This window comes from Medicago truncatula, chromosome 2 (genome assembly GCF_003473485.1).
Source record: "Medicago truncatula cultivar Jemalong A17 chromosome 2, MtrunA17r5.0-ANR, whole genome shotgun sequence".
Taxonomy (NCBI): Eukaryota; Viridiplantae; Streptophyta; class Magnoliopsida; order Fabales; family Fabaceae; genus Medicago; species Medicago truncatula.
The window spans coordinates 23,085,089-23,099,515 of record NC_053043.1 but is presented as its reverse complement, the minus strand read 5'-3'; the positions used below and the strand labels follow the sequence as shown (position 1 = coordinate 23,099,515).

At 38.0% G+C, this 14,427-nt stretch overlaps 1 non-coding gene across 1 annotated transcript; it reads left to right on the top strand.

The window, feature by feature from the left end:
- Nucleotides 1-12,708: 12,708 nt before the first annotated feature.
- On the top strand, nt 12,709-12,815 carry LOC120578791 (small nucleolar RNA R71). Its single transcript, XR_005644602.1, has one exon. It is a non-coding gene; the product is annotated as a small nucleolar RNA R71 (small nucleolar RNA).
- Nucleotides 12,816-14,427: the final 1,612 nt, after the last annotated feature.

The window sequence follows — 14,427 nt, the reverse complement described above, 5'->3', positions numbered from 1 at the left end:
GCAATTTAGTCATGAACATCACTTCAGAAGTAGAACTCTATCTGCTTCTGATCAGTGTTTTGAGCTTAGGAGAAAACGAAGAAAAAGCTAACACAATTCAACCCCCCCTTCTTGTGTTTTTCTCACCTTCAGCCCTGACGTCGCCGGAAGGATGATGAAGTGGTCACTCAAATTATCTAAATTCGACATAAACTACGAATCCAGAAAGGCACTGAAGGCACATGTGTTCGCTGACTTCCTAGTCGAAATGACCTTCTCCGCAAAGGAAAACATAGAAGAATGAACCGTCTTTGTAGATGGGTCATCCAATTCTAAAGGGATCGGAGCCGGGGTAATCATTGAAAACAACAAAGGAATCGTCGTTGAAATCTCCCTTGGCTTATCTTTTCCTGTGACTAACAACACTGTAGAATATGAGGCCTTCTTAGCCGGCCTGCGGATCGCCCAGGATTTAGGAGCCAGAAAGGTAAAATTCTTTACCGATTCACAATTAGTGGCTTCCCAAGTTACTGGCGAATACCAGGTCCGAGAAGAGCACCTACAAGAATACGTCCAGCTAGTACTCGAGAAAATGAAAGAATTCAAATCTGTAGAGGTAGCTAATATTCCTCGCGAATAGAATACTCGAGCAGACATTCTTTCAAAGCTCGCTAGCACACGGAAACAAAACTGTGATCCAAGAAGTCCTCAACGAACCTAGCATTCTAAGGCAGAAGGCTCGACTTCACGAAGTCAACACAGTTATTGGGATGGAAGACTGGAGAGGGCCTATAACCCACTACATAACTAGTGGGGAAGTCCCTTCCGATTTCCATGAAAGAACGATGCTGAAACGAAGGGCCTGCTCTTTGACTTTAGTAGAAGGAACCCTATACAAAAGGGGTTTCATCACACCGCTTATCAAGTTTTTGAGACCTAACGAGACTCAAGAAGTCCTTCCCGAAATACACGATGGCATATGCGGACAACATCTTGGTGCAAAAGTTCTCGCCAAAAAGGTCCTACGTGCAGGATAATTTTGGCCCACCATGCTAAAAGACGCCAAGGATTACGTCAACCTGTGTGACAAATGTCAACGACATGGGGACATGCACATCGCACCTCCTGCCGAGCTGACATCTTTAGTTTCTCCCTAGCCTTTTGCTTGGTAGGGCATCGACCTTCTGGGACTGTTCCCCAAAGCTATAAGAAAATTCAAATACTTGGTTGTAGCAATTGACTACTCAACTAAATGGATCGAAGCTGAACCCCTCACAAAAATCACAGACAAAAACGTACTCAGTTTCTTCAAATGGAACATCTTAGAAAGATTCGGAGTACCGGCCTTAGTGATCTCTGACAATGGGACTCAATTCATTGATCATAAATTCCAGGACTACCTGAGAAATATTGGCCTCAAATAAAACTTCACTTCAGTCGAACACCCTCAAGCTAACGGCCTGGCCGAAGCAGCAAACAGGGTCATCTTGCGAGGAATACGAAGAAGGCTAGAAAAAACCAAAACTAGTTGGGCTGAGGAACTGTGTACGGTCCTTTGGGCCAATCGAACCACTCCCCACTCTACAACTAGCGAGTCACCTTTTGACTCACATATGGAACAAAAGCGGTCGTTCCCATTGAGCTAACCGAAATCACTTGGCGAACTAATGCCGACACTGACTTCCCAGGCAACACGACAAACTTACATGAAGAACTCGAATTCGTCGATGTAGACAGAAGTGAACCATCTTTGCGAGAAACAGCGCTAAAACAAAGAATAGCCGCTCGCCACAGCATAAAGGTCATAAAACGAGAATTCAAAATAGGCGACCTCTACAGAGTCCGGATGAAAACTGGAACGGGAGCCTACAGTCTCGAAGACCTTACAAAAGGCCCAGTTCCAAGAACTTGGAACGCCGAAAAACTCAAAAGGTATTACACTTAGATGGCAAACAAAGCCAACAAACTCGAATGTACACTCCTAGTTCAACACAACGAACTTCATGCTCTCCAGTAACGAGCAACTACAACGGAAGAGAAAAGTCGTGCCACTCCAAATTCCAAAAACTCAAAAGGATGAGTGAAATCTACACAACAAACTGCGATGGGTGGTAGAACCCCAGCTCGCGATGGGTGATTCATGCGTCAGTGCGTTGAACTTAAATTGTTTTTTTTCGTTCATCCACTGTTCTATGTCCGAAACACAACTTTAGACACACATTCAAATAAACGATCTCTTGGATGTGAAATGCTCGGACCCCCCTTTTTCCTTGCAAACAACGCAGAAGGTGTTCATTCCGACCGAGCAACGATACCGGGGATGGGGGGGGGGGGAAGCAAACCTTTAATTCAAAACAACGAGTTAAGCTATCAATTCACCGACGGACGATTAAAACTCTTCATTCATTTCTCCATTTCATCAAAACAATGAATGTCGGGGGAAGATCACACCGCCTTAACGAATCCACCTCTATTTCAGTGGCCGCTTAACAAATCAAAACAAGCACCAAGAAACAAAGATACTTGAGCATGCAGATTGTTACTTTGTAAACATATAGAAACTACAGTTCGCTCTCAAAAATACTTCAAATAGTATAAAAAGCCTCACACAACGAGCACTCGGTGTAACGCCTCAATTTTATTTAATTATTATTGGTTGATTTAAAGTCTTTTTATATATGATTTTATATTGTTATGTTGATTAAGTGGTGTGTAGCTATTTTATTAAGTGGTGTTATTTTATTATTTATTAGAATAAGTCTTGATAATAGAATAAGATTAAGTGGTGGGGCTGTTTTGACATTTTAGAGAGTTTTGGGGGGAAAAAGAGAAATAAGATAGAATAGATAGATGAGATATAAATAGGAGAAGACCTAGTTTAGAAAAGTTAGTACGTACGATCAGTTTTGGAGAAAAGGAAGAAAAGTCAAGAGAAGAGAGGAGAACCTTCAAGAGAGCTGCGATTTCGATTTTGCTAAGGTAAGGGTGAGACTAGCATTCAATTTTATTAAGTCTGTAATTCTGATGATTAATTTAACAAGTGTGGGATTAATCTATAGAAGTTGGAGAATTATGTTAAAGTGAGGAATTGATAATTAATTGATGAAAAGTTGTTAGATTGATGTAGAAACTGTTTACAGACCTTAGATAATCCATAGGATGATTACAAGAATCAGTTTTAAGGTTTAAACCATGTGATTAGGTGAATTTTCGTAAAAACTGCAATTCTGCCCGAGCCAACATTCATCGCTCGCCTCCCGAGTGATGATCCTTGCCATACCGAGTAATGATCTTCATCGCTTGCCTCGCGAGCACATTTCCCTCGCGTTGCGAGCTTTACCTTGTGGCTCGCCATAGCGAGCAGTCCACTCGCCATCGCGAGTGTGACCAGAGAGTCAACATGATTTTGTAGTTTTTACCCTTAAGTTGATAATTGGATGTTTCTGAGTGCTTGAGCATGTATATTAATGGATAGGCAAGTTTTTAGATTGAGATTGAACCTGAGAAAGTTTAAAGATGGAATTTTGAGTGAAAAATGTCAAACTCCCGAGAGCACCCTGTTTCAGTTCGCCATGGCGAGTTGTGAGTTCTCCATAGCGAGTGCCCATTTTTCTGAACTCGCCATAGCGAGTAGAGGCTCTTGCCTCGCGAGTCCTTGTGAGACAGAATGCCTTGTTAGGTTAAATGTGACCTTTGTCCTACGAGTTGATGTGAGTTGACCTTAGAGGTAAGAAACTAAGTTGTTTATCTTGCTGTTATTGTTTCAGTAAGACTGATGTATACGAGTTGATGTTATTTATAATGTGATATAATTGTATATACATTACTTGAGTTATATGTGAATATTTGAGATGTTGATGACTTTCATTTGATGTTGTTATATCTTTAGATGTTTATGTGTTGCCTATGTTGCTGTTGTCGGTTATGTGAAATATTTATATGCCTTATGTGGAAAATGTATAATGTTGAAGTTGTTGATGCTTTTCATTAATATTGTTATGTTGTGAATTGCTTGTACTGTTTCGGTTGCTGTTGCATATTGATCAAGTTGCAGGTGTTGGTCTAAGTTGTAAAGTTGTAAGTTGTCTTTCCAAAGTATTGGAATCTTAAGTTGTTAATGTTGTCTAAATTGTTGAAGTTGTAGTTGAAGCTGTTATTGGTGACTGTTTATGTTCAGGTGTTTTGTGAGAGGTGGTGTACTCTTACATTGTTGTTTATAAGAGGTGGTGTACTCTTTTGTGGTAGTTTATAAGAGGTGGTGTACTCTTACGTTGTTATTCTTTAAGAGGTGGTGTGTAACGCCCACTTTCGTTTAATTATTTATTTAATCGAGTTTAGGCAATTATATTATATTTTTATAATATATGTGTGAGTTTTGTTGATTTAAGATGATTTAAGTTGTTTTGGATGTGTTTTGATGATTTGATAAGATTATGACACTTATTTTATTGTTAAATAAAATAAGATTTGATAAGAAAATAAAAATATAAAAAATATTTAGTTGAGGGTTGTTTTGAGATTTTAGAGAGTTTTAGGGGAGGTAGTGAGATAAGATAAGATATTAGGAAGAGGTATATAAGAGATAGACCTAGTTTTAGAAAAACATTGTACGTACGACTGTTTTTGGAGAAAAGGGAGAAAAAGCGAAGAGAAGGGAGAATCACCTTAGAGTGCTGCGATTTTCTTCATACAAGGTAAGGGAGAGACTATTAATTCAGTCTTGTTAATTGATATAATTCTGATGAATAATTGACAAAGTTAGGATTGATTTAGAAAAGTTTTGAAATTAGGTCAAATCCCTAAAATTGATGATCAAACGGTAAAAGTTGTTTAGATTGATGTAGAAACCGTCCTATAACCTTAGAATATGTTTAGGATGAATTCTGGAATTGAAATTAGGCTTAGAACCTTGTTAGTTGATGAAATTGTGTGCAAACTGCATTCTGTCCGAGCCAAAGTTCATCGCTCGCCATAGCGAGCTATGATCCTTGCCTCGCGAGTGATGAAGTTCATCGCTCGCCACGCGAGCCATTCCCTTCGCCTCGCGAGTTACAAGTCGTAGCTCGCCACAGCGAGCAACCCTACTCGCCATAGCGAGCTTGACCAGAGAGCATGTCATTTTCTGAGTTTTTGACTTTTGAGTTGAACCTTAGATGCCTTTGAGTACCTTTAGGTGCCTACTATTGATTAGGGAATGATTTAGAACGAGATTGAACCTGGAACAACCTTAGTTGGGATTCTGGCTTGTACTCGCCATGGCGAGCAGATGCTCTCGCCTCGCGAGCACTTCCAGAACTGAGTGCTTTTGAGGATTGTGAGACCTGAGCTGTTTGGATTGGTTAGGAAAGAAACTTAGGTGCTAGTGAGACCTATTGGAGATATTGACTGAGAACTGTGAAGCCTTTATGATATATTAAGTGATTATGAAGTGAATTATGGATTGATTGCCCTTACTTGAATTATTGTTGATTGATCAAGAATTGTTGAGAATGATTTGTTATTAAGCTTGACGTGATTTGATTATGCTGCAATTGTTATTAAACTATGTTGCATGAGCCTGAAATAAGTTGATGAATGAACTCCAAATTATTGGATGTATAAGTGATAAGTTGATTAAGATGTTTTGTTGTTTAAGTCCATGCATTAGCATTCATTGAGCTTTGTCCTCACCATGTTCGGAGCTTTGTCCTCCACACGATATGAGCTTTGTCCTCCACACGATTAAAGTATATTAAAACTATGATGACGATTGGTACCACATGCATATAAGTGTCTAAGTTGCATTGTCGCATTTGTCGAGTTTAAAGATGTTTATGTTGTTGATGATGAATGAAGTTGTGATTATGTGATAAATGTTTATCAAAGATGTAATGTTGATTAAGAATGATTATGATGTTAATTACGATTCCGTATTATATTGATTAATAATATTGTGTTATGAAATCTCACCCCTTCTGCTTGAAAATGTTGCTCTTCGTATGAGTAACTTGCAGGTGATCGTGCTTAAGTGTGCAGTTTGTTGTTGTGAGTGGCCTTGCCTCACTAAGTCGTCTAGGTCGCTCTGATACGTAACGAGGTGGGGTTATATGTCATGCATGCTTCATTCTTTTACGTGAACTATTACGTTATGCTATGATATTGATTAACTGTTGAGATATTTTGATGGGGCCTACGTGCCAAAACGATTTACGGATTTCGAAATAATTTTCCGCTGCATTGTTTAAGTATTTGGTTAAATTTTTATTTAACTGATATTGATTTATGTTAAATGTGATATCCCGTTTGTTTATGTTGTTTACTCTGATAAATGTTTAAGAAATTTTTATATATTGGGAAAACGGGGTGTTACAATTGGTATCAGAGAAGGTCGGTCCGTCCGGTCAATTAGAAGAGTCTTGTCGAGTCTTAGTAATATTTTTATTACTATCTTATGTTGTTGTTGCTGCTTGTTGTAGAATATCAGGAATGGCTGGAAGGAACGATGCTGCGTTAGCTGCTGCTCTACAAGCTGTTGCCCAAGCTGTGGGACAACAACCTAACGCAAATGCTGGAGTGAATGCTGAGACTAGGATGTTGGAGACCTTCATGAGAAATCATCCTCCAACTTTCAAAGGAAGTTATGACCTCGATGGAGCCCAGACGTGGCTTAAAGAGATTGACAGGATTTTCCGTGTGATGCAGTGCACTGAGGTCCAGAAAGTACGATTTGGTACTCATCAGCTAGCTGAGGAAGCTGATGATTGGTGGGTTAGTCTGCTACCTAACCTTGAGCAAGATGGAGCTGCTATGACTTGGTCTGTGTTCAGGAGAGAGTTCCTGAGAAGATACTTTCTGGAAGATGTTCGCGGGAAGAAGGAGATCGAGTTCCTTGAGCTGAAGCAAGGAAACATGTCTGTGACAGAGTATGCTGCCAAGTTCGTGGAGTTGGTAAAGTTCTATCCGCATTATGCTGCTGAGACTGCTGAGTTCTCGAAATGCATCAAGTTCGAGAATGGTTTGAGGCCCGACATCAAGAGGGCGATCAGATACCAACAAATCCGAGTTTTCGCTGATTTAGTGAATAGCTGCAGAATCTACGAGGAAGATACTAAGGCTCATTACAAGGTTGTGAATGAGCGGAAGACCAAGGGCCAGCAGAGTCGCCCTAAGCCTTATAGTGCCCCTTCTAATAAGGGCGAACAGAGAATGGTCGATGATAGGTGGCCTAAGAAGAAGGATGCTCCTGCGGAGATTGTTTGTTTCAACTGTGGTGAGAAAGGCCACAAGAGTAATGTTTGTCCTGAAGAGATCAAGAAATGTGTCCAGTGTGGCAAGAAGGGTCATATCGTAGCTGATTGCAAGCGTAATGATATTGTGTGCTTCAATTGCAACGAAGAGGGTCATATTGGTTCCCAATGCAAGCAGCCGAAGAGGGCGCCTACTATGGGTCGAGTTTTTGCTCTGGCTGGTACTCAGACAGAGAATGAGGATCGTTTGATCAGAGGTACTTGCTATATTAATAATACTCCTTTAGTTGCTATTATTGATACTGGTGCTACGCATTGCTTTATTGCTTTCGATTGTATTTCTGCTCTGGGTCTTGATTTGTCTGATATGAATGGAGAGATGGTTGTCGAAACTCCAGCTAAGGGTTCGGTGACTACTTCTCTCGTATGTTTGCGATGTCCTTTGTCTATGTTTGGTCGTGATTTTGAAATGGATTTAGTTTGTCTACCTTTGAGCAGTATGGATGTGAGTCTGGGTATGAATTGGTTAGAGTACAACCATGTTCATACCAATTGTTTTAGCAAGTCAGTGTATTTCTCTTCCGCTGAAGAGGAAAGTGGTGCAGAGTTCTTATCTACTTGATGAGATAAAACCGCAAGTGCACGGTCTTACCGAAGTAGTAAAATATGAGTATCGTTCCGACAGGGAGTTACGAACTCAATTAACTTTAGATAATGATTAGACTAAAGGTTTATAAGGTAGAAAGTTGTATTTTTATATATTTAAAAGAAAATAATAATAAAAGATAAAAGCCTTGGGGTTATTGGTTCATCCTAACGACAAGTCTTTCTCAAACCAAACTATTAAACTTATAACTTTATGTTAGACCTAATTTCTCAAGACAGTTTCTCTTTTGTTCCTCTAGCAACCAAGCCTATTTCGCTGACTTGATTACTATTAGATTTTGGTTCCTCTAACAACCAAGCCTATTTCGCTGACTTGATTACTATTAGATTTTGGTTCCTCTAACAACCAAGCCTATTTCGCTGACTTGATTGTTATTAGTTCCCTTGAAGATCGAAACTATATGTCTCAAAGATTGCAAAGCCTATTTCGCTGACTTTGCAATCCTTGTCTAAATTCACTTGTTCGAATATCAAAGCTCCACTTTCGTTTTATGAATTGATATTTGAGATGATGGATAAACAATTATCAAACCCTCCACTTTCGTTTCCACAGTTTGATAATGGTTGATCCATGTTAAAGCGGTGAATTTAGATAAGGAATTAGGGTTACATAAGATTAAGGTTTAAAGCTTGGTTTGATTAGGATTATGTCATTAGACTTATCCAACAATCCCAAGACAAGAGAAGTCTACTCACTAATGTTCATCGTAGACAAGGGGAAGAAGAGAGAAAGCATAAAAGTAAATAACAATAAAGTAAAATGAACTTTTATTAGAAAGACAATTGTCACATATTGTATTCCAAGAAAAGATGATTATTTGTGATGGCTAGCTACTCTATTTATAGTACACAATTGACTTAAAATCTAAGCAAGTATATTCCAAGAATATTCCTCGGTAGATTGTGCGCCAAAATAGAATAGCTTGGAGTCCAAGCAAAAGCAGCAAAAGGTCTATGGAGGGTGGCACGGCCGTGCCAAGGCTAGCACGGGCCGTGCCAGGCTTCTGACTTGTGGGAGATATATTTTGCTTCCCAATCTTCGTATTTTCGTGTCCAATCGGCTCCAAATCCATTTCTTTTGCTCCAAGACTCAATCCATCCAATATTCTTTCCTGAAATATAATAAATTGCAATTTAAAGTAAACTATCCTAAAAAGGAAATAATACTAATATAAAATTATATAAAATCTAAATAAAACTAAACTAAAAAGCATATTAAAATAGTATATAAATGACTCATCAAACTCCCCCACACTTGAATCTTTGCTTGTCCTCAAGCAAAAGGCATAAACATAGTAGCACCAACAGTTATATCAAATGACAATTCAATTAAAGCACATGTCTCCTCAAGGGCTTAAATCCCAAATGTACACTAATCACAAACTCAAGCATTTCTTGTAATTTTTATTCAACCCAACGATCAAGTTTTAAGTGAGTGTGTGTGTGAAGTCCAACCCTTTTCTTGCTCCTGTATAAGATAGGCATTATGAGGAAACATGGTCTAATCCTAGCACTAAACTAACCAAGGAAGATTCCTTCCACAATTCATATAAGAGAGATGGGAGTATTTGAGAATCTTTGTTCTTTGCCATATGCACATTTTAAGTTCTTTATTTAAGGAACAACATTTTCACGTAGGAGGTCGGAGGGCCTACCCCCTTCCCCAATCTAGATTCAATGGTATCCCTTAAAACATCATCTTCATGTAGGAAGTCGGAGGGCCTACCTCCTTCCCCAATCTAGATTCAATGATTAGATCTTTGGAATTTATTTGGCTTTTTGGCTTTTTATGAACTCCCTTATACTAACTTATACTACTTGCACTTTGAGAATCTTTAAGGGTTAATGTACCACTAAGATTAAAACGCGTTTCCTTAAAATACCTATTCATACATTTACTCAAGGGAAGCAACTTTGTGTTTTTCTTATTCACTTTAAAACAAGATGTGGATATATCAAGAAGACTTAAAACACAAGAGTTTGCTTTCATGCACAAGAATCAATCAAATAAGAGGAGACAATGAAAATTTTGTGTCATGATATTTTCAATAAAAATTAGCTACTTAACCATGCCTTTTACAATAGAACTATACAAAAGAATAAAGTTCAAGGGAGTTTGGAAACACTACGACTAAAGACACTTTATTAGACTCCCCCCACACTTAGGAGAAGCATTGTCCTCAATGATTTAAAAGAAGAAGAAGAAAAAGAAGAAGAATAAGAAGAAGAAGAAGAAGAAGAAGAAGAAGAAGAAGAAGAGAAGTAGAGAAGAGTAGAGGAAGAGGAGAGCTCACAATTTTATGGAAATCCACAAGGTGGACCTTGGAGGTGGAGGTGAAGGTTGCATCATGATCGGAACATTTGATTGTGTTATTCATTTATTTGATTGCCCCTTAGGACATCGTTTCTTATCCCGACCATTCCGACACCTTGTTTTTGTTGCTCGGTGCATATTATTTGAACTTTGGTTTGCATCCATGCCCACCGTTTATCATTATAGTTTCCACCGGTTTTTTGTTCATGGTGCAAGTTTGCACCTACCTCCTCTTCATCACCACCATCATCACCATCATTTTGTACCTGTGGGTTAGTACCAACATAAAGCAAATTTTCCACCACCTCCGGATTAGTAATGTCCGAATTAGGTAGAATAATCAAACAATTAGCTCTAATGATTCTCCATGCATATTGGTAATTGTGAGTAGGGTCATGGGTTTTAAGGAATGACAAAGTAGTATAAAAGTTTAGATAATAGTTCGCATCTATCCTCTTGATCCCTTGATTCATACTCACCCCAAACTTCTTAGCAATAAAAGTGATGATTCCACCTACCATTATATTACCCTTATCATCCGGTTTTCTTTTTATCAATTGAAACAAGATAATCAAGCAAGTAATAGCAAATGTTAACATGGTGGTTATAAAGCATTTCTCATAAATAGCTCATCATTCCTCATCAGTCCCTACCTCTTTCCTAGTCTATCCATAGCATTATTATCAGTGTATCGACAAGCATAAATAGATTGAGAGATAAGAGCTTTAGACCTACTCCTTTGCTTGTCATCTTTAAAATGGATGCCATGGTTCTTGGATGTTGCTTTCTCTTTCTTTGCACCACTTCTAGAGCTTTCAATCTCCTTGCCTTTTTTATGCCATTGACCTAGTTAACTTGGTTTGGGTTTTAGGGAAGGTTATGATTTTGGTTTGGAAAGGTTGGTTTAGTGATGGGTTGGGGTTTAAGTGAGGTTGATGAGTTTAATGATGGAGATTGGTGAAGAATTTTTTTTTGGTTTTTGGGTTAGGGTTAATTAGTGTAGAATTTGGTGTTTGAATGGATGATTGTTGGTTTTGATTGGTGGTAAATGTTTGGAATGATGAATGGAGATAGATATGGAGGTTTAAATGTTGATGTTATGGAGGTTTAGAGAGGGAAGTTGAAGGATGAGGGTAGTTTGTGTTTGAGAATGAAGGAAGAAGAAGAAAAGTGAAAAAAATGGTAAAAGAGGGTCTGGGACCATGGCACGGCCGTGCCAGTACAGGCACGGGCCGTGCCAACTCTCTAGAAGTTGGTGAAGTATGGCTAGGTTACAGACACGGCCGTGCCATCACTGGCACTGGCCGTGCCAAGCTTCTGGACATGCAAGGCTCAATTTTCTTCATTTTTCGCATCATTTTTGGACAAATACCTACAAAATAAATTAAAACAAAAAAAAAAAAAAACAAACAAAATAAAAGCAATTAAACCCGTGGGTTGCCTCCCACGAAGCGCTATTTTAAAGTCATTAGCTTGACAATCGAGAGGTTTCTCTACCCTATACCCAATCTTTCCCAAAGAGATAAAGGCATCAAACTGACATTCTCTCCCAAATCACACATAGCTTTTTCAATGGTTTCACTCTCAATCACACAAGGGGTGAAAAAACTCTCAATCACTATGAAGTTAGGCTTAGCAAGCCTTTGTGGGACATGGATTTTGAGTTTATAAGGTGGTGAAACTATTGGCTTATCACTCTCTCCTATGACTTTCTCACCTTGTTGCTTTTCACTCTCTATCTCACCCTCAATTGTCTTAGTTTTCATAATGGTGTCCTCTAACTGCTTACCGTCCCTAAGTTGAATAGCATTTATAAGGCCTTTGGGGTTGGCTTCAGTTTGACTTGGAAAGACTTCGGGGGTTTGAGAGGAAGTAGCTACTTTTTGGGCTACTTGAGAGATTTGAGTTTCTAGCATTCTAGTGTGAGTAGCAATGGAGTCCACTTTAGATGTAAGCTTGACAAAAGAGTCATTCAAAGATCCAGTTTGATTTTTAAGTTCTTGAAATTGCTTGGATTGCTCCATAGCATGTTTTTCTAGTAAAATTTCCAAGCTGGATTTCTGAGGAACTCTTTCGTTGTTTGCATAAACGGGTGGTGTTGTTTGTTGTCCAAAGGTATAAAAATTTTGCTCGGGACTTTTAGCAACACTACCTAGTTGGCATTCAACATCAGTATGGTCGAGTATTCCACAAAATTCACAAGGTGGTGAAACAAGAGCAGGTGTGACGACACTTAGAGATAATTTATCAAATTTTTGAAGAAGTGTGTCCACCTTAGCAGATAGATGATCAAGGGTAGAAACCTGGCACATACCTTCCTCTTTTTTAGAGGGTGGAGGAGTACCTTCAGTGATAACTCTCTCACTTGTCCACTGATAGTGGTTGTATGCCATGTTCTCGATCAAATCATAGGCTCCTGTGTAAGTTTTATTCATCAAAGCTCCACCTGCAGCTGCATCAACATTCATTTTTGTGGAAAACAAAAGACCATTATAAAAAGTGTGGATAAGAAGCCAATTCTCAAAACCATGATGGGGGCAAAGCCTAAGCATTTCTTTGAAACGCTCCCACGCATTGTAAAGAGATTCACCATCTTTTTGAGTGAATTGTGTGATTTGACTCCTTAATTGAGCAGTTTTACTATGGGGAAAGAATTGGGAAAGAAATGCCTTCCTCATTTGGTTCCATGAAGTGATAGAACCAATTTGCAATGAATGAAACCAAGCACTAGCTCTATCCCTCAAAGAGAAAGGAAAGAGGTGCAGCCTTACGGCCTCTTGGTTTGCCTTCAAAGTTCCACTGAGTCTTAAAAAAGTTGAAACATGAAAATTCGGATCCTCAGTGGGTGATCCGAAATATTGATTTTGCTGCACCAGGTAAATAAGTGCAGGCTTTATTTCAAATTTAATATCCTCAACCGTTGGGTACACAATAGCATCGTACGGCTCATCTGAAGATGTGATTGCATACTCTTTGAGAGCACGCTTCTCAGCCATATCGTTATTACTGTGTGTTTCTTTGAGCCATCCCTGAAATCAAAGCGGTTAAAGATAGAAAATAAAAAATAATAAAAAAAAAAATAAGGAGAAATGGAGGGAGAGATTTTATATATAAATATATATATTTTTATTTTTTATATTTTTATATTTTTTTATTTTTTATAGAGAGAGAGAGAGAGAGAGAGAGAGAGATAGAATATTTTATAAATATATATATATATATATATATAAATAAAAAGATAAGAAAAGGAAATAAAATATATTTTAAATATATATATATAAAAAAAATAAAAAGGTAAGAAATATATATATATTATTATTATATATATATATCTTTTTTTTTTAGACTAACCACTATTAAAAAGTTAATCAAATTACAATAACTCCCCGGCAGCGGCGCCAAAAACTTGATGAGATAAAACCGCAAGTGCACGGTCTTACCGAAGTAGTAAAATATGAGTATCGTTCCGACAGGGAGTTACGAACTCAATTAACTTTAGATAATGATTAGACTAAAGGTTTATAAGGTAGAAAGTTGTATTTTTATATATTTAAAAGAAAATAATAATAAAAGATAAAAGCCTTGGGGTTATTGGTTCATCCTAACGACAAGTCCTTCTCAAACCAAACTATTAAACTTATAACTTTATGTTAGACCTAATTTCTCAAGACAGTTTCTCTTTTGTTCCTCTAGCAACCAAGCCTATTTCGCTGACTTGATTACTATTAGATTTTGGTTCCTCTAACAACCAAGCCTATTTCGCTGACTTGATTGTTATTAGTTCCCTTGAAGATCGAAACTATATGTCTCAAAGATTGCAAAGCCTATTTCGCTGACTTTGCAATCCTTGTCTAAATTCACTTGTTCGAATATCAAAGCTCCACTTTCGTTTTATGAATTGATATTTGAGATGATGGATAAACAATTATCAAACCCTCCACTTTCGTTTCCACAGTTTGATAATGGTTGATCCATGTTAAAGCGGTGAATTTAGATAAGGAATTAGGGTTACATAAGATTAAGGTTTAAAGCTTGGTTTGATTAGGATTATGTCATTAGACTTATCCAACAATCCCAAGACAAGAGAAGTCTACTCACTAATGTTCATCGTAGACAAGGGGAAGAAGAGAGAAAGCATAAAAGTAAATAACAATAAAGTAAAATGAACTTTTATTAGAAAGACAATTGTCACATATTGTATTCCAAGAAAAGATGATTATTTGTGATGGCTAGCTACTCTAT